Source organism: Camelus dromedarius, chromosome 7 (genome assembly GCF_036321535.1).
Source record: "Camelus dromedarius isolate mCamDro1 chromosome 7, mCamDro1.pat, whole genome shotgun sequence".
Classification (NCBI taxonomy): domain Eukaryota; kingdom Metazoa; phylum Chordata; class Mammalia; order Artiodactyla; family Camelidae; genus Camelus; species Camelus dromedarius.
This window is the reverse complement of record NC_087442.1, coordinates 30041267-30062718: the sequence shown is the minus strand read 5'-3', so window position 1 is coordinate 30062718 and position 21452 is coordinate 30041267. Positions and strand designations below refer to the sequence as shown.

Here is a 21452-nt window from a genome sequence, read left to right as displayed (position 1 = left end):
ATGATTTCTGACTTTTTTGGTGCCACTTAAATTTTGCACCTGAGGCAAGTGCCTCTTTCTCCTCACCCTAGTTCCAACCGTATATAGTTCTTGATACTCCCTGAAGGAATCTTAGCCCATGGTGGGAGCAGAGCGGGATATCTGTCTACACTGCCCCCGCAAGAGGCTCCTGGTCATGAGGGAGGAGAGGATTCATTCTCTTAAAGCACAAGTCATTGAGCACGTTTGCACAAACAAATTTGAATATTAGATGCCATCATTTCTGAAACTCATTATTTGCTTTAAAAAAAATATTGTGGAGGTCAAATACATTTTTTTAATCGAAGTATAGTCAATTTATTATAATGTATCAATTTCTGGTGCACAGCATAATGTTTCAGTCATAAATATACATACATATACTTATTTTCAGATTCTTTTTCATTGTAGGTTACTACAAGATATTGAATATAGTTCCCTGTGCTATACAGAAGAAATTTCTTGTTTATTTTGTATATAGTATTTAGTATCTGCAAATCTTGAACTCCCAATAAATACTTTTGAAGAGGAAAAATCTATTTGAAAAACTACTTAGAGTTTTTATCAGTTCTACTTCAAAGATTACAATCAACCGACAATTAGTAAAAAAGAATAAAAATTAAACATAGAAAAATAAGATATTACAAACCACAGAAATTTTTAATTTCATGTGGGCTTCCCCATAACTGTACCCATCCTCAGCCTTGAATCTTTCAAACAGTTCGGCCACATAGAAATGGGTCACATGTATTTGTAGCTCTCTCGTGATTTCTTTTTGTGATTCTCTAGAATTTCTGCTTGTTTTCTCAAGGGCTTACTTTTACATTTCCTGAGTGTAGCCCACAAATCTGATATCTTCCACATTCATATTAATAGGCCTCAATTTGATAGGAAAAGAACCTAGGCTATGGTACCTAGTTTCAAATTCTATGCCCACCATTTACTATTCACATAAACATACACTAGTTTTTAAGATTTTTCTGAGCCACAATCTCCTCATTTATAAAATTCGGAAAATACTATCTCGGGATTAAAATGAAACAGCTAGAGTTGAGCTTTCCTTAAGCACCGGGGACTTAATAAAACTTTTGTTTTTAAAAGCCTCAAATTTTTAACGATATTAAACTGGACTCTGTGAGAAGGAAACGCCTCTGAAGATTGATGAAGAAGCAAACTGTCTAATCCCTGGCAGCTGGACTCTTGAGGTTTGGTGGGACAAGAGGGCGGCAAGTTCTCAGTGTCGGAGCGCTGGCTCTCTGATGGGGCAGGCCTCCCACAGCTCCCGGAAACAGCAGAGCACTGAGCGCCAGGACCTTTGAATGGACCACTGCAGACTGACAAAGTCTCCTCAGTGTTTTCCCTGTACAGTGCAAATCCAAGAACAACCCAAAGAATGAAGAAGGAACCACAAAACAGCTAGATTTGGTGAGTGGGGAACTAAATTTTATTTTCCCCTACGGAGAGATATGACAGCCCTTGTCTTTCCATCATACTCAAGCAGTTCAAATGATCTTAGAAAATCTAATAACCTGAGGTTTCTGGTCAATGTGAGCTTAGGCACTACAGTACAGAGAGCCATTGGTTGTTTGGGGGAAGCTGATTGGGAGGTCCTTTTTCAGAAGAGCATCTTGTCCTAACTAGGAAAAAAGCTTTGCAATTTCAGCTCTGAGCTAGAGAGGAATACACTAATCTCACCAGAGGACGATCTAAGGAAGATTTTAATCAACAGCTTACATTTTGGAAATTATTTCCAAAGATTTTTAAAGCATATTTTCTGGAAGTAGCTGTCTCTGTGTTAGGCCATCCATAGCAGATCTCAGAAAATCCTTATTTTTCAATACGTAAATGAATTCAGTATTCCCAAATCCGACACTTCTCCACATACATTTAAAATCCTTCTCTATTTTCTACATTCATATTTATTTTCTATTAATGAGTGTGGTTCACACTTATTACTATTCTTCCTCAGTGTGTCTTATAAGATTCTTCTAAGGAATAACAATAGTGCTACTCAAATTTCACAGATTTAAGTATAAATATTAAAAAAAAATTCTATACAGTCTATGAATGGGTAAAGGTAATAAGCAAACCAACAGAAAATATTTCTAAAATTCAATCCTATATCTGTCTCCTAAGCTTCTCCAATATAAAGCTATGAAATGATATTTCTGGCTCATTTCACAGCCTGTAGAATATTTTTAAATGATTATTTCTTTACTTTCTCCTTCATTTTCAGTAAAATATCAAGTAAAACTCTTAGCTTTAAATGATCACTATGGGCAAGAAAAGAAATACTTAAATTGAGTAAGTCATACTAGTTGTGTGAAAAATTCTGTAAACCTCTGAAGTACGTATTCTCTCTTCTTGTTGGCCTCATGTAATTTAAGCAACTAAATATATCTCTATCCAAGTTTAACAGATTCACACCCTAAGTATGATCTCTAAGCAATTTATTTTCAATTTTTAAAAAATTCTAACAAAATTACCTCCAAAAGTGAAAGGAATGCTAAAGGAAATTTCAATGATACTCAAAGAAAAAAATTTTAAGTTGTGAGCTATAAAAATATTTTATGAAGTTCTGCATTGCTTTGATTAAAGTAAACAATAATGGATAAACATTTGTTTTTCTTTCTTTTATGACAGCATACAATTATAAAAATATAGTACTAATGTCATACTATAATAATATAACTAATATTTTATAGTATTTCACAAATCTTCATTAGTATTAGGAGTTAAAGAGAGCCTTTGCTTAATTATACTTACTTTTATTTTTGATATTTTCTCATATTAAAAGTAAGAAGTAGCAAAAAGTTACAAATATTCTCTGATTTTTACCTTAAAAGATTGTAAAATGTTGTGCTGATTCATTTATTACAGAATGTATCCTGCTTCAAACAACAATGAAAATCAACCTTACAAATATGAATATGATACAATTTGTATTTCATATCATTCATATTTAATTCAAGTAACTTATTTTAATAGTTTTTACTTTTAAATAACTAATTTCTCTCCATTCAAGGGCTAATTGAAATAGGATTCAATGCGTTAATTGAAATGAGCACTAAGTTACAAGTATATTTACTGCAGTGGACAATAAAAAATAAATGTCTCACGTTAAATGATGAAATACAAATTGATTTATCCCTCACTTTAAGGAAATACAATTTTCAAAATTTCAAATTTATAATGCATACATCTTTATCAAAAATATACTCTATAAGATAACTTTCTTATCTGATTCTCTTTCTTTAAATTAGATGATTGATAGATGATAGATAAATTATATTACCTACATTATTTAATAATTATATCTTCAACTAATTCTTTGTAATCACATGTATTACATAAAATGAGATAAACATACTCATGCCAATTGTCTATAAACTTTGACAAAATTGAAACTATTTTTGCACAGCCAAAAGAGAATACTATTTAGAAATTTCACATATCAGTTCTTCAATTCATCATTCCCTTTTTCTTCTATAGAGTTCATCACTGAAGCATTATAATCAAGTGTTACCAATAATTTAAAATTTTTGTTTATTTCTAATTTATAAAGCAAAATATAAGTTAAAATATAAATATTTTTAATACTTAAACATTTAAAATTAAGTTGAAATTTACCGTTGTGTGCTTTTAAAGCCCTAGATATAAGGAATATTATATTTTATAATTCTAATTAAATAGTTTAGAGGAAGAAAATTACCTTTGGTAATGCCTCAGGAGCATAATCTGTGAGAGTCAATCTTTCCATTTGCTTTTTAAGTACTGTAAGCATGATCTTTCTGTTTACTGTTACTTCTCTACTTATTCTACTTCTAAAGGAGGCCAAGCTATATAAACCATAATTTAGTTCCTCTTTTTGGCATTACATTCATTTCTCATATTCCTGACTATAATGTTGAAGAGAATGAGTAATATCTAACAGATCATCATTTGAATAATTTGCAGTTACAAAGAACAACCCAATTCTTTTCTTATTTTTCCCTCTATCAAATAGTTTATTATTTTATCAACAATGCTCTATATACAAATAAAAGTTAGAGGTGCTTAATATAAAAACTGAGACAAAAGCACAAATTTCAATGTATAATAAGAGGACAATGTTGCCACTGTTAGGTGAAGGCTCCTAAGAAATGATAAACTATTTCTTTGTCATTTTCATCTGGCTTTAGTTTCTCTCTATTTTACAAATCTCTTCTGGAAAAATCAACAAATAAACCCAAGTAGGAAACACTGGGCTTGCTTCAGTCAAAGATTTGAGAGAACAAGTGAATTATCTTCCCAGAAAAAAAAAAAAGAAAGAAAAAAAGAAAAGTAACATACATACAGCTGTGTGTCTATGTATGTATTTGTCAATAGGTGGGTGTGATAATCACTACCAATGTTCACTATTTCATCCATATTCCATACTCTGGCTCACTCGAAGTTAGAAGTGGCCATGGAACTAACTTCTGGCCAGTGAAATGGGGGGGCTTAAAATATTTAGGTGCTGGTGCTTGGCTTTATAGCCCTCCTTTCTGGCTGTCTTGGTGATAATGGAAGCAAGTGTCCAAAAGGAGCTTCAATCAACCGAGGGCCCCAAGTAACACTGAGAGACAAAACCCTCCTACAACTTACATTGGGCTTGTGGCATAAATGAAAATTAAACTATCTTATTAACTACTGAGCTCTGGAGGTTATGTGTTTAACCTACCCCAATTCTAACTAGCTCAGGAGATGAAATTATAATTACCCTATTTTCAAAAGTGGTGTACTTTTAACAACTCATATCTAGAAGAACAGGCTTCTGCTCTCTCCTGTGAGCTATCTTGCCCCTATGGTGATTGTACAGAATAGCAGTGTGCAAAGAGGACAAGACTTGGAGATCTGGATAGTTAGACATCCAAAGTAACAGAAACTAATTAGTGGCAAAGCTTGGACCTCTCACTAATGTGTTGCATTACTTTGGGCAAGTCATTTAAGTACTTAAAACTGAAGTTTCCTGTTTGTAAAATGGGTACAATAATAGCATCTCTGTTTACATAACAAGGTTGAGTATAAAATAAAATAATATACAAGTTTTATGTATTGCCCTTACTAGAGGATAGAAATGTATTCTATTCTTCTCTAAATCCCCAATCACTTAGTAAAGTATTCTATATCACAATGGATACTAAATAAATATTACTAACTATAGGCAAATTCTATTGCAACAATTATTTAAGCCTTAATTAATGTCTAATGTTGGTTTATAGATTAATTGAGAGTATCTCTTTCAGGAAATACTAGCAAAGTGCTTAATTATTTTTAATGTGCTAAATATTTATTAATCCTTTATCACATGTCAGGTACTGTTCAATGCACTGGAGGAGTGGATAATTGAGCAAATTAGGCAAATTCTCTGCTGTGATAGAGGAAAACAGACAGTGACAAGCAGAGGCTCTATATAGGAAAAGAAGGAGGGGAGGGTGATTTTAATAAGTGGTAAAGAAAGCCCTCCCTATTAAGCTGACATGTGAGCAGATAATTCAGTGAAAGAATGTGACGCATGTAGATACTTGAGGGAACAGCATTCCAGGCAGTGAGTGCAGCATGTGCAAGGGCCCTGAGGCAGGAGTGTTCTTAGTGTGTTTGAAGAAAAGTGTAAAAACCTTTTAGATTGAGGCACCTTAAGAAGAGACAGGATGAATATAAGGGATGAGATCAAAGAAGTAGAGCAGGAACCAAGTCTCTTGTGGGCTAGGAGGAAGGCAATGAGGTTTTTTCTAATGAAATAAAAAGCATTAGAAAGTTTTAAGCAGAGAAGAGATAAGATTTGACTTACAAAGGATTACCAAAGCTGTTTTGTGGAGAATGGATTGTAGGAGGCCAACTATGGAAGCAAGAAGGTAAACTGGATGGTTATTGAAATAGTGCAGATAAGACATTTGGCACCAAGTAGTTTTATAGACATATATATTTATATTAATATCAATTTTTATATTTATATTTATATACCTATATCATTATATCTCATCCAGAAAAGATCGGACCTCCTTTCTGCAGCCATTCTCAGAGCTATGTTATTATAGCAAGCGTCAAACTAGAAAGCCAAAGAATTTGTTGCATATGTAGTAAGGAATAGTCTCCTGATATGGGGAGGGAAGAGAGGAGGGCTTTGCCTTAAGAGATGCACAAGGACAGTCTGTGTAGAAGAAGAAAGAGAAGCAGAGAAGGAGGTGGAGAGATTTTATTTGCTAAAAAAAAAAAAAAAAAAAAAGTGGTCTTCAATGGGAGGTTTGAGAATCAAGATAATCTCACAGAAAAACATGGAGGCAACACGTATGACTTTAAAAAATGACTTGTGGACCTATTTACTGGAAGAATCAGAAGAGTTATTTAGAAAGAACAGCCGGCAACAGGCAATGTAGGCTTATGAAGTTCAACAGGCTCATCAGCCGAGAAGACTAAGATGAGCCTCTGAATCAATTAAATCTTCTATAACACAACTAACAAGGGGCAAACAGACCACGAGATAGCATGGAATTACAGTGACATCATTTTGCAAAATATTCAATAGTTGTTGGTTTCTATTATTGCAAGAAGATTTCCCTGTGTTACATATGATCAGCAGGATTAGTGTCTGGGTTTACAAATCTCAAACTCTCTACAGAAGGCATTTTCATAAACTTCAGTGAAATATGAGTCAAACAAAAAGTGACCCCCTTAAAATATAGCTCAGTGTTTAATGCCAGGGAATCAAGACAAGGGACTCACATTCCCAGGCAGTTCCAAAGGACAATTACAAGGTCAGTTGTTCAGGTTGTTTGGGCAAAGAGGCATAATCTGGGTGGTATATGCCAAAGGAGCCACAGGGCAGTCAGGAAGTAAAGAAGAAGTTAAGGCTGATGTGAGTCTACATCTTGAAGTCAAGGTAGTCAGCAGGCATCTCCAAGAGTTGTTGAGAACTTCTGAGACCATTAATGTTTGCACAGCTCAGAACCATAAATCACTACTCAGTAAAAATCTCTGGAATTTTTTAAAGAACTCTGACATTTCTGACTGCCACTACCAGTTTATCTGGAGTGTCCACTCATCTGGTATAGACATCACAACAATGTTTATCTAGAAACTGCCTATTTTTTCTCTAGGACAATGTTGTGTTGCTCAGACGGGTTGAATTAGGAGGGCATAAGCTAAGCTGCTACAACAGAGACCTAAAATACAGTACCTTAAATGAAGTAGTTTATTTTGTGCTCATATAATCATACAGAGTTAGGAGGTCTCGTGTAAGGGACTGGTGTAAGGAATCTGCCAATCTCAGTGGGGGCTTCCACCTCTGGGCCAGTGTGCCCATCCCAGTCCCACCATCTTCTATTGGCCCACATCACTGTCTGTCCCATCTCTTTGGTCAGAACTAAGTTTGTGAAGGAAACTGGGAAACATAATGGTTAGCCAGGCAGCCATGCCCCCTGCAGAAACTCAGGATTTCTTTTAATAAAGAAGGGAGAATGCATCTTGGTGACATCTAGACTTCACCATAGTGAACTTGACAAAGTGCTGCAAAAGTGACACTTGAGAGGAAGAAATGTATGGGTTTTCCCCCCATTTTATAGATGAATAAACTAAAATATATTTCTATGACATCTTTTAACTTATTCAGAAAAATTGGGAAAATCAGTGAGTGACTTTCCTTGCTATCGTGCATTATAAAAATTCCATGTTCATGTACTTGTTTTCCTTAAGTATTTATATCTTTTGTATTTACACAAAATATTGCTGGAAATAGTTTTATTCTTCCACCTTGTACTGTAGAAAATCAGTGGTCCAGGAGTTTGAAGACTAAGAATTATAGAACATACCATGCAAAACTTAGCTATAATTGAGCTCTCCATTTCTTCTACTAATGAAGAGACATTCTAATAAACATCTGCAGACCATATCCTCAAAGGAAAACCCCTTTGACTGAGGAAGATTGAGACAGATGTATGCTATCTATTTCCTCCCAAATTATCACTCGCATTAAAAACAAATGCATCTAATTCCCTAGCTAGAGATTACTTTTAAAGCTTGAATCTTATTTAAAAGTAAATATACAAGAAAAGAATTACATAACATAATTATGAACTTCTATGCAATAGGTAATATTAGTAATATGGCACCATAATTGCCTGTGGTGGTGATAGTCATTTTACACATATTATTTGTAATTCTTACAGCACTTTATGGAAGATAATATGATCCCCATCTTAAATCTTAAAAATGTGCGCCATGGACTGTTTAAGTCAGACAGAGAGCTTCTGGAAGGTGGCAGCACTTGAAATTATCATTACTTTCCCTGAGTTTCCTTTGATTTTTACTCCATTGCTAACCATTTCCTTTCATATTATAAGTATTTGGAGAAAAAAAAAGTCTGAGAAATGTTCACTACACAGTTAGAAGTTTCTCTTTTTAAGGTATTAATATCAAGTAAAGACCTTGGCTGATAGATACAAGAAGTTGAACCCACACCTAACATCATTATGGGTATTTGTAACTTGCTCATTCAAAGGACCTAAACTGAGAAAAGAACATTAGCCAGAATGTCCATCATAAGGTTATATATTGCTAACCTCTTCAGTCTACAAGTACAATTAATTCTCTTACATTTTCTATATTCAGTGCAATTCCTATTTGGAAGGTTGGTTCAATTATGGCAATCAGAAAACTCACTTCACTTGCAGACATAAAACAAATAAACCAAGCAAATACCCTGAAAGCACAATTTTCTTTGGGAAGTAGATCTATTTTCATAAAATAAAATCTACAGTGGAGTTTTTTTTTTTTTTCCTTCTAAGACATGGGCAATTGGTATTCTTCACTTCTCTATATTCTTGTTAATGTAGTTCCTCTTTATTCTACTTGGGTAATAATAAAACTAATAACTGTCTTGGTTCTTGTTAGAAAGTCCCTGGGCAGTGGTGAGACAGATATTGAAATTAAACAGCTGATTCACTCTCATATGACTGCGCTGTAAAGTCCTAAAACTTAGGGGATCTAGAAGAAAAATTCTGTGTCAAGTCCACTACACAGTCAAAAGAAAGAAGCAAATTTAGAATTGAATAGACTATGGCTAAATGGAATTTCCAAAGGCACCACAATAAGCATGAACTTCTAATTATAAAAATCTAAGGTTCAGTTGTACCTTCTGTGGATTGAGTGAACAACCTGTTACAGATCATGTGAGGGGACGACTGGACGGAATTATGCCAATGAAATCTACACTGCCTTAAAAGGCTAAAGAACAGTATTGAGTAGGAATACACCATCTCAAATAGCATTACTACACATTTACATGAAAGCAGTAAGAGGAAAAAGTGGCTTCTATGAAGGCATGGAGTAAATCAATTTCACTAAGCTGTTGGCCATCTCTCATGCTATCCTGATAAACAAAATGATTAAATATCAGTGGATTTATGGCTGGTTGAAGAAGACTGATATCACTCTGAAGTAGAGGCACTAGTGGAATGCCAGCAGATTCTACACATATCAAACTTTTAATCAACTACTTGGAGGAATTTATAAGGCATGCTGTTTTGATTTTTGCCCATTTGCCCTACTCCCACCCCAGATTGTTCCCTGCCCTGCTTTGCCCTGATCTTTGCTCAGGATCAGAGGCTGATTTGCTGTTGAGCTACTGAAGCTTCAGCCTCAGGGCCGCTCAGATGTTGTCCCTTCCAAGCACCATGCTTAAGATAATTTTGAATTATTTTTCTTTTAGAGCGCCTCCTAACTGCATAGCTTCCTCTGCACGTAACAGGGATCCAACCCTGCCCAGAAGGCTTAATCCTAAAGACTCTGATACTGTAGGCAGGAGAATGGCTCCTCTGAAAGACATCCACATCGTAACCCCTGAATATTGTGAATATTTTTCCTTACATAGCAAAAGAAGTCAGAGTGATGCTATGTTAGGATTCAATCTGCCATTGCTGGCTTTGAAGATGGAGGAAGAAAGCCATGAGCTAAGGAATGTGGATGGCATCTAGAAGCTGGAAAAGGTAAGGAAATGGATTCTCCCCCAGAGCCTCCAGAAAGGAGCAAGCCCTGCTGACCCCTTGATTACAACCCAGTGAAACCTCTGTATGATTTCTGACCTATAGAACTGTAAGATGATAAATTTGAATTGCTGTAAGTCACAGAGTTTGTGGCCATTTTTACAGCAGTAATAGGAAGCTTATGCACTGGCTTATGGTTGGATTTGGCTAATGGGAACGATCTGAAGAAGAGCAGAGACTGAGAGGAGAAAGTACTTGGGGTGTTTCTTTGCGGCTCTCTACCTACTCTGAGCCCAGTGTCCTGGCAGGGGTTTATCTCTCTACAGCTACAGTTCCTCCTTTGAGCCCCTCCTTCACTGGTCCAGCTCAATAGGATCCTAGGGCACAATTCCTCTTCTTGCCCCTTCAAACCTAGGGTTGGTAAGAACTTCTTACTCTTGCTTGTTTCCTATTCACCGTAATTTCATAAATGGTACCTGTAGTGGTTTTGTTAGGCAATTAGAAATGAGCATTGGGCAAGGGGAGAGGAAAGGGAAGGGAGCAATCAAGAAGATAACAGTACACCTGTGCTCAGGATAAGGCACGTCAAAGAGTTTTACTTTCTCTAAATGAGTGTCAACAAAGAAGCCAGTTAGAATTGGACACTGGGGCTGTGCAGTAGAGAGAAGGACCTGACTTAACATAACTGAATGCTCATTATAATGTAATTAGCATTGCGGTTTGGGCCCCCTCACGAAGGTTTTTCTGTGTGCATCATGGGTAAGAGCATGCACAAAGGAGACGAGCATGCCTCAGTACTCAAGGGATGTCAATCATGAAAACACCCCTAAAGCCAGGATGTAAGACAGGAGAAACAAAAGAGCGGCATGACTTTTCCTCTCTTGGGTTGGCCTGCCTTCAGTTCTCTTGAAGGTATACTTTACTGACTTTGGCTCTACTAATAAAACCCTTTGTTTACATAACTTTTTTAGTCTTCCATTTGAATTCTTTCTTTTGGGTAAGACAAAAGAACTGAGGCTTTTATTCCCCCTCCTCATAGTAACAGGTTGAATAGTGTTGCTCAAAAATTCATGTCCACCCAGAACCTCAGAATGTGACCTTATTTGGAAATAGGGTCTTTGTAGATATATTTAAAGATCTTGAGATGAAATCATCCTGGATTCAGAGTGAGCCTTAAATCCAATGACTGATAACCTTATATAAAGAGGAGAGGACACAGAAAGATAAAGAAGAAGGTTATGTGAAGTCGCCTTCAAGCCAATAAATGCTAGGATTGCTGGCAAACACTAGAAGCAGGGAGAGAAGCATGGATAGTTTTCTCTTTCAGAACCTCTAGAAGGAACCAACTCTGCCAACACCTTGATTTTGGACATCTGGCCTCCTTAAATGTGAGAGATGAACTTTTTTGTTTGTTTGTTTGTTTTAAGCCACTGAGATCATGGTTATTTGTTACGGCAGCCGTAGGAAACTAATGCAATTTCTTTGTTGAAGTCTTTTGAACCATCTGAGACAGCTTCTGTTTTCTGCTAGAACCCTGGCTGACAGAGACCTATGCTTATTATGCTTGTAAAAGACAGGAAGATGGGAAGGATAGTTAAAACTCTGGATTACAGAGCCAAATTTAAAATTATGTCACAGTCTAATATAAACGGCCATAACCAAAAAAAAAAAAAACAAAACCATAAACTATAACAGTCTTACACTTAGGTTCAAAAAAATCAGCTGTCATTATTGCCCACATAATCTTAGCAAATCACTTGGTATTCTTGACTCTAAATTTCATCATTTTAAATGGAGTTAATATAACTTGCTCTTCCTATTTCATGGTGTTCTAAGAGTAAGAGGAAATAATAGAATATGGGAAAATGATAGAATTAAGAGCCATAAGATTGGGCTTAGACCTGACTTTGTCATTAACAAGCTGTGTAATCTTATTTAAATTAACTAACCTCTGTGATCTCTGGCTCCCTCATCTCTAAAATGAGAAGTGTGGGCTAGATGATCTACAAGTAGATCATTTAATGATAACATTCTGTAGTTTGGTTGATTAGGACAGGAAAGACATGTAAAAACAGCCATCCTTACAAAAAAGACCAATGGGATATTTGGTAGTTGATCACAAGCTCAAAAGTAACCAATTGTGTCATGTGGGTGCTAAAAAATAATTCATTAATTAAAAAGAAAGAAAAGTAAAACAATGTAGACTTAGTCTATGTTAGAAATATCTATTAAAGAAGATGGGAGTTCTACTGAGCTGTGTTATGTGGTCAGTTATAAACATGTAAATATGTAAAGGAACATTAACAATAAAAATGATTACCAAGGCAGGGTTATCAGAATGGTTTGGCATGTGAAATATGTCATATAAATATATATATATTAATATAGTTACCAAATAACATGTATCCTGAAGAAGAGAAGGCTTAAAATGGTAGTGAACAGAGAGAACTAAGGCCAGTGAGTCTAAGTGGAACAAAGGTAATTTTAGAAGCACGATCAGGAAAATAATAATAATTAGAGCTATCAAACAGTGGAATGGTAATGTTGGACACTAGGATTGTTCAGAGCTAAGGCTAGAGAGCATTTTAGGGTTGCAATCATCCTATCAATGATTTGTTAAAGCTGGCTTGGAGTAGCTCACAAGAGATAAATGCTAACATCTCTTCCAAACTCCATGCTCATTAACATCATTTCAGTAGGCTGAAACTGGCCATCATGGGAGTACGTACACCACAAAACTCTGCAAACACTAAAAACAAGGGCCTTTGTTTTCCCCTAAGAATGGGTGGTTAAACATTTACCATCACATTACTGGGTATTATAAAATTCCAATATTGAGTATTTCGACATTTACAATTGTACTCCCAATTTCATGAGTCTAAGATTCTATTTGATTTGATCTAGTGGAGGGAAAAATCAAGAGAGATGATCATCAGTGAAGTTAAAATGCTTTCAAAGTGGGACTTCTGGACTCAGCCTCCTGGTTGTACACACTCCTATTCTTCCATCTGCTTCGGTTATCCCCTCCCTACCAGTTTTCCTTTCCTTACATCCTTTCTTATCAAAACTAAGCCAGATCTGAGAGAAGATCCAGAAAAGACAGACACATAATAAGCACCTGCAAACAGATGAAGGGTTGTCATGCAGAAAAGAGATAAGACTATCATCATCACCATCATTAATTATATCATTTATTAGCAAAGGTATTATGGTATGATTTAAACAACATCAACAACTATTACAGATTAATGCTATTCATTAGCTAGCATTGATTATCTACAAGTTGGAGGGTTACTTAATATCCCCTGGGTTCTGTTTCTCATCCCTGAAGCAGGGCTTATAACCCCTAACTCAAAGGTTTTGAAGGTTCTATATGACATAATAAAATGAAAATATTTTGTCAAGTACCATAAAAATAAAAAAATTATTATTGTAAATATATTATCATTAAATTTTACTTACATCACAATTTCAAATTATATTTATTCTATGATTTTAACAGGAGCAAGAAGAATTAGCTGCACATCATACTCCTTTAGCCTCCATCCACATCTTCAATCTGAATGTGATTAAAAGCAAAGCAATGAAATCCAGGCCTTGCCATTCCCTATGCAACAGCTGTGGAAATCACTGCAAATAGACATTCTGTGATTTTGCCCATCTCCTCAGCACAGTAGCAGGGACCTATAATACCAAGGGTATCTCAGAGCTTTGTTCACATGGGGCATCTCCTTCCTCAATATGGTTTATTCTATGCTCTAAGAAAGAAAGACATTTTTGAAAATGAAAGCATTTTCCCTTGTATAGACTTTATTTTTCTCCTTCTTTTAAGAGGCCATTCCTTCTACCATCAAGGGCTAAGACATAAGGCTCAATGTCCTACAAAAAGGAAGTAGGAAGAGCCCAGAACAAAGAGGTTGTTATTCTTTGAAGCTCAAAGTTTTCATTTTTTGAGTCCACAGCAAGGGAATAATTCTTGAAAGTCAGATTTTGTTGATAGAGTAAAGAATGTTTGAAAATTCAGTTTGCCTTTGCATATCAAGCTTAGAGGTCTGAATGTAAAATTTTTCTATGAGGTATAAGCAGAGAAGATTCAGGATATCACATAATATCCTGAAGCTCATGTCTGCCTATCTGTTTCAAATGGATGATTTAGCAAGAGAATGTTGGGATGGGGATTGGCAGTGTGATTTAGGTGGGATGAGAGATGCAGGGAGAAAGGAGAGAAATTCAGATGAGACAATTCCAGGGTAAGGAAGCTGCAGGTACCTGAAAAGGGCCTCAATTCCAATTAAGTTGAGAATGAATCTGAGAGGAACTGAGCTGGTGCTCCAGTTCACACTGTGGAGAACAGTACAGCAGCAAAGAGCCTACATCTGTGGGACTGGACATTCCTGCATCTTCCCCTTACCTCCTGAGTAACAGAAAAAGTGATCTCGAAGTTCGCATGTGGGGTGGAAGGTAGATGAAGTGAGCTTACCTGAGGTGTCTGGATGAGCAGGACATTATCTTACACCACAGAGCATTGAGGCCATATTCCCATGAAGGGATTGAATTGGAGTCATAGCTGGACTTTCAGGGGTACATATAGTGGGAAGGAATTGTAGCAGAATTCACCACTCCAAATGACTCTTTGGATGCAGATTATTTTGAGATGAAAAAAAATCAAGGCCCAAAAGACTCAGGAAGAAACTTTAATCTTCCCGCTAACTGCCTACAGAATGTAGATAAAAGACCCATTCCAAGAAGGGAGCTATCACCATAGAAAACTATAGTATGAACTAGGCTTGTAAACAGGAGGGACCTAGCAAAGCCTATTTGTTAAAATTTCTCTCTGTGTCTCTGCATGGCCTATCAAACATTTGTTTATCAAACATTTGTTTTTCCATCTCCACAGCAATTGCTTTCTTTCTCTTTGAGGTACCAAACCACTACCCCCAACATCCTCTATTGTCTTTAGCTGAAGGTAGTATCTAAGGTGAGAGTTACAGCATTTTTCGGTGAGTTAGATTATCTGGATCTCTCTCATGAATGCAAGTTATTAAACTTTTGTGTGATTTTCTCCTGTTAATCTGTCTCATGTCAATTTAATTCTTAGACCAGCCAGAAGAACTTAGAAGGGTAAAGGAAAATTTCTTTCTCCCCGACAGAGTCAGGACAGGACTTGGCCAGATAAGAAAGGTGACCAAGTTTCCCTGGAGCAACCTCGAACCGTATCAGTGCCAAGAGAACAAAACACAAGTTACACCTCCTGAGGACACATTAGAAGAGGCAGCAGTGGACCTGGAGTCCACAATGAAGGTGCTAGTGAGCCGTAAGTTGCATACTTCTATGTCATCAAAAGACTAATGTGATTTAAGTTATGAGAGTGGAATTTGATGTCCAAAGAACTCAACCCAAGGTCCATGGGAGCCACAGATAGGAAGGAAGTGCAAAGTTCCTCCTTGGCTCTGATGTAAGTTTTGTAAAACAAAGGAGAAGAGAATATATGAAAGACTAAGCTTAACAAAAGAAACACTGAAATTATCCAAAAGAGACCATTGTAAAACAGAAGAGCACGAGCTATTTAGTTGATATTTCCCCAAGTCTCTCAGTAGCAAAACTGAGAGCTTGGAAGCAAGACAATATCAAAATAAAGAAAATAAAGGAAGGGTACTTTGTTTTTCTTGCACATCAGAATGGTAAAGTATTTTTTTTCTAACCTCCCTCCTAGCCACTTACTTTGAGAAAAGGTACTTTGGGTAATAAGTCAGCTAATAAATAGACCAGTAAACCCACAGTTCTTGCTGTGAAAGGATTAAAAGGGAAATTCTAATTGAAAGACCTGCATTCATTGTCTCTGATGAGACTGAAGCCTGTCCCCCTGGAGTCTGGGCAGTGATGAAGGTTAATATCCAATCAGACTGAAGCCCAGAGTATCAGACCCAAGTGGATTCAGGGAATGATGGCCCTTCCTATGGGAAGCAGTGGTTCTTCCAAAGGAAGATAGTAGAATTTTGAATGGAGAGTGTCAAGGAGGGAGTGTGTGTAGCTGGAAGGGAGACACAACTGACCGGTCATTTTTATACGGTGGAATCGAGTTCATTTATAAAATCCCATCTTTGTGAAGCCCTAAGAATTTAGGTTCCTTAACATGTGGGATTCAAAAGAAACTTCAAGTTAGTTAAGACTTTAACCTTGATCCTTTCAATCTTGTAACTCCTTTCTAAAACTGCCTTTTCCCTAAAGCAAAGAAGTAACATACTCTTAGAAAACTGAATGTGATGGATTTGTGGAAGACGAAGGATTTGGATGGCCATGAGATCCCATGGATGTAATGGAAAAAGGGTGTTAATATATTGGGGCAAATATACCTCAGAATCCCAGAGGGTGAATAGAAATACGAGCCCAAAGGGAAACTGGCAATGGGGGAGGATTCTTGGGATTTGAAAAATACTCCAGAAGAGAGCTTTTTCAGTCAAATATTCTAGCAACCCTCACAGGTTACTGAAGGGGCAGAAGGGGCCTAGCAAACTGCAAGCCATACAGCTTTGTGTTATCAAAGACTAATGTGGGTTATTTATGAATGGGATTGTGCATGATTTTGTTTTCTTTCCTAAACTTTACATACTCATGAAAATACTATTTATCCAACAAATATTTATTAACACTTAGAATGTACCAGGCATTCTTCATCAGTGAGCAAAAGAGGCAAAAATCAATTCCTGCCTGTATTTTAAATAAATAGAATGTAAAATTACATTATAAATAGAAAAAAAGCAACATTGAATATTTTCAGTAGACAGTCCTCTCTTTCTCTCTCTCTGTCTCTCTCTCTCTCTCTGTTTCCATATTTATATATATGTATAATATGCTTTTCCTGTTTATTTCCCCAGCATCCTGTCACATTATGGCTAATTCTTCATTTCACTCAGGTTTATCTAAATTGCTTAAAGTTCACTGAGTAAAAATGATCAGTATTCATAACCCATATATTAGATCCTTAAATATTTAGCAAATTTAACTGAAACAAAGTAACAGAAAACAAATCATGATGCTTAGATTAAAACCTGGGTAATCAAACTGATTTTCACATTCTACCATACCCATTGCAATACCAACACCATAACACACATACACACAATACATACACCAATGATGTTATAATTAATATAAATTTTTAAAATTATTTATAATTCAAGTTTATTGTTAAAATAATTATTAGACTTTTATATGAATGTTCAGTGAGGTAAAAGGGAAATTGTCTGCTGCGGAATAATGAAAATATTCCACTTGTCCATTAGATGGCAGCAAAACACTTCCAAAGTATTTGTCTTTAGTACCTTCCTACCAGGTTTGATAGGTTATACGTCACGCTGAGAAATAAAAATGTTCAACAGTTACCTCCCTGAGGAAGTGGCTCCAAAAAAAAAAAAAAAAAAAAATCAAGATTCACAGTGTATTGAATTTAAAGGCTTAATGATTACAGTAAATTATCTTTCAAATTTTAAAAAAGCTAACAGATTTATTTTATTTTTCAATTTAACCCAAAGAATTTGTCAATTATATGTGCCAAAAATATTCTAGAATTTTTCTATTTTTATGAAGTTGGCTCCAATGGGTAGAAGTCGACATGGGAGCAATAAATCCCATCAAAATAGAAGCATCAAAAACATTAGACTACAACCTTCATCAGTCTCCTGTCATCTGAGTGAAATCACCCTCTTTCTAAAAAGTTACTTCTTAACTAGAAACTCAAGCTTGAAAACCACCATAACAGCCATGATCAAAATTACTTGTCTAAGATTTCCGAAATAAAACAAAGATATCCACTTCCTTTATCCTCAGTTCAGCTGTTCTACAGGGCACAAGTCCATCCCCAAAGTTCTGGTATAGAATGCCTATCTTGCCCCTGCTTTCATTAATATCTTTGGGCACAGCAGAAAAAGGTCCAAACAGGAACAGAAATATTTCAAGCACAAGGATTTAAAGTACCTATAGAGTGAAAGGCTTAACTCTTTAAGGAACTGCCAAACTGTTTTCCAAGAAGTTACATATTTTTACAGACCAATAAGCAATCTGTGAGAGTACCAGTTGTTCGACATCTTCACCACCACTTGGTATTGTCAGTGTTTTTAATTTTAGCCATTCTAACATGTATAAAGTGATATTTCCCTAAGGCTTATTATGCTACTATTTTTAAGCCTCCTCTTAGTTCTCCATATAACTTTAAGAAGAACTTCTACACAGGTGATCTGGGGCATGGTGGTTGTACCACGTAAGTATAACAGATGTATAGATACCTCTATTTCCATGGACCTTAGGGTCTCTAGACCTAGGACAGCCAGATATCCAAGGCTGCTCACTTCCAGATCAAAGGGCCTCGTCCATTTACCTCAAAGTGCTACACAAACAGCATTTTCAGTGTATGCCATGTGAAACAGCCTGTGAAGCCTTTTTAAACGTATACTTAAGCTGCTACTTCTGGTCCTGTTGTGTCAACTTTAGTCAGAATCTCTTGGCATCTAGTTAGTAACTAGCGTCGCCTCATTTGTATAGCTCCTCTTCTCTCTCTTTATTCCGGGAGCAAGGGAGGGGGTTGAAGGCCCTGGTGGAGCAAGCAGTTTCAGAGAAGATTCAGTAGTGGACTCAGAAAACACTCCCAAAATGGGTCTACCACATCTGGAGATCCTGTCGTTAAGCATAGGACTTACCAGTAGTATAAAATATGAAATCTGGCAAAAGTTATATAACTTTCCATCAGAATAAATCAGTCCAAAATCTGTTCACAAGAAGGTCTACAAAATGATCAGTTTAAAGAAAATTGTTCCTTCCGTTTCTATTTTATAAATTTTATGCTATGAAACGTACATTTAGAGAAGGTGTGCCCCTGTGGCTTCCTCAGCTCATTCACATACACTTCAAAACCTCCCTCCACCATGTGTTGTCACCTGCCAGTTACAGAATCGTTGTGTCATGGAAAGAGATTGACTTTATGCTCACTGTGTTTAAGGGGAAGCTTCTTTGGAAACATTTCATGCCAAGTCCTTTTCTTATCTTTGAGGCTTATAAACCCATTTTGGTAACCCGGGATCAACAATTCCCTTCTGACAACATGCCTCATACTCCCTGTGGCATTGCTGGAGACCATGCTTGCTGTAAAGTGATTAGAACAAGTGATGCATTTTTTTTCCTGGAGAAAGACATTTCATTATCACGAAACATCAGAAGAGAATAGATTGTATGTTCCTATGGAATTGTCTGATGAGATACAGCTTCTTGAGATGAGAAATTTTGCCTAAAGCTAGTCTGAACTTTTTCCTGGATTTGTGTGCTTGTTTTCTTAATACTTTTTTGAAATAAAATGTTTAACTTTTTGAGAATTCCTAAACTGCTTTCTACAATGACCTAACCAGTTTACATTCCCACCAGCAGTGTAAGAGAGTTCCACTTCCTCCATATCCCTGACAACATTTGGTTCTCATTTTTAAATTTTTATTATTATTATTATTATTATTATTATTATTATTATTATTATTATTATTATTATTATTATTATTACCACCCCAGGAGATGTGAAGTGGTACCTCATTGTGGTTGTGGTTTATATTCCCCTGATGACTAACGATGTTGAGCACTTTTTCATGTGCTTTTTGATATATCTTCTTTGGAGAAATATCTATTCATACTTAGTGCTCATTTTTAAATTGGATTGTTTGTCTTTTTATTGTCGAGTTCTAACAGTTCTCTCTATGTTCTGGATACTAGTTTCTTGTCAGATATATGATTTGAAAAACTTTTTGGCCATTCTGTAGGTTATCTTTTCACTTTTTTGGACAATACTTTTTGTTGCATGAAAGTTTTTCATGAGATGAATTCAAATGTATCCATTTTTTCTTCTGTCACTTTTTTTTTTTTGGAGTCGTAGCTAAGAATCTGTTGACAAATCCAAAGTCACAATGGTTTAACTCTATGTTTTCCTCTCATAATTTTATGGTTTTAGCTCTTATATTTAGGTCATTGACCCATGTTTAGTTAATTTGTTCTTATAGTGTGAGGTAGGGGGTTCAGCTTCTTTTTTTTTTTTTTTTTTGGAATGTGAATATGCACTTGTCTGCATACCATATATTGAAAAGATGAGTCTTCACCCACTGAATGGTCTTGGCATCTTTGTTGAAAATCTGTTGGCCATAGATGTATGGGTTTACTTCTAAACACTCAGTTCTATTCCATTAGTCTATATGTCTAGCCTTATGCTAACACCACACTGTTTTGGTCATTGTAACTTTGTAGGAAGTTTTAAAATTAGGAAATGTGAGTTGCCCAACTTTTCTCCTTTTTAAGATTGTTTTGGCTATTCAGGACCACTTACAAATCTAAATGAATACAAAATATTCCATTTCTCTGTGTTGTCACTGAAGTCTTTGTTCCTTTAACTTGTGTTCAGCTAGTATTTTGATAGCAATTTCCTTGTACACTAGGAGTTAAAATAAAATCCTCTGTCAGTTTTTACAGATTAGCCCTGTATTGAGGCACTCTGTCAGCACTTAGTCAGGCTGTTTACAACTCTGACTTAGACTTCACTTCCTGTTTGCACTGAGACTAGAGATCAGCCAGAGGTAAAAGCTTAGGGCATTCTACAGTATTTTCTAAGCATCTGACCTGCCCCAGACATGTGTATGGTTTTCTAAATTCCCCAATGTACATGGATGCTTCTTCATACTCTAACTTCTCAAAATAAAATTCTCCACAGCGTTTCTTCCCAGGTTTTAGGCAATCTGTTGTGTCTCAGCTGTCATCTTTAGCCCCAGGTGGCTGTGAGTTGTTCATCACCTTACCATGTTTCTGAGCAATGCTGGCCACTTTTCCACCTTGAGTGAGATCCAAGTTAGGCAAACCAGAGACCTTTCATTAGTGTCTCAGGCAATCCATAGACAGCTTAAAACAGACAAACATGGTATTTTGCCAATTAGCTCTGCTCTGCTCCCTATGGGATCAGTGGCGAGGGTCCTACACTGTGTAGACAGGCTACCATCTTCAAAAACACCACCAAGCTGGGGAAGGGGTGGGACAAGGGAAAGTAAAAATGCCACAAAGCTTTCCTATCATTGTTAGGTTGTCTTTTTTGTTTTTGTTTTTGGTTGAGCATTCACTTGGTTGCTATAAACGTTTGACTGTTTTCCACAGTTCTGACAAAGTTGGTTCTGACAGTTTCTTCTTATTTTCAGTCTTTCTGTAAAGAGACAGGCGCTTGGAGCTGCCTACTCTGCCATTTTGCTAATATCCTCGGATTTGTTTTTAAGGGCATGCAAAGCTAGTCAATGTGTATTTATAGGTTACTGTGCTGGTCTGCTTCAATGGGGTAATTGAAACCTGGTAGAAAGCTACTCATAAATTCAGCTTCCCAGAATATACCCTATCTGCCAATATATAATTTTTTGGTCAAATTTGAAA

At 36.2% G+C, this 21452-nt stretch overlaps 1 long non-coding RNA gene across 1 annotated transcript; it reads left to right on the top strand.

The window, feature by feature from the left end:
* Nucleotides 1-1192: 1192 nt before the first annotated feature.
* LOC135321739 (uncharacterized) lies at nucleotides 1193-15328 on the top strand. Its single transcript, XR_010381772.1, has 3 exons — nucleotides 1193-1443; nucleotides 9908-10022; nucleotides 15170-15328. It is a non-coding gene; the product is annotated as an uncharacterized LOC135321739 (long non-coding RNA).
* Nucleotides 15329-21452: the final 6124 nt, after the last annotated feature.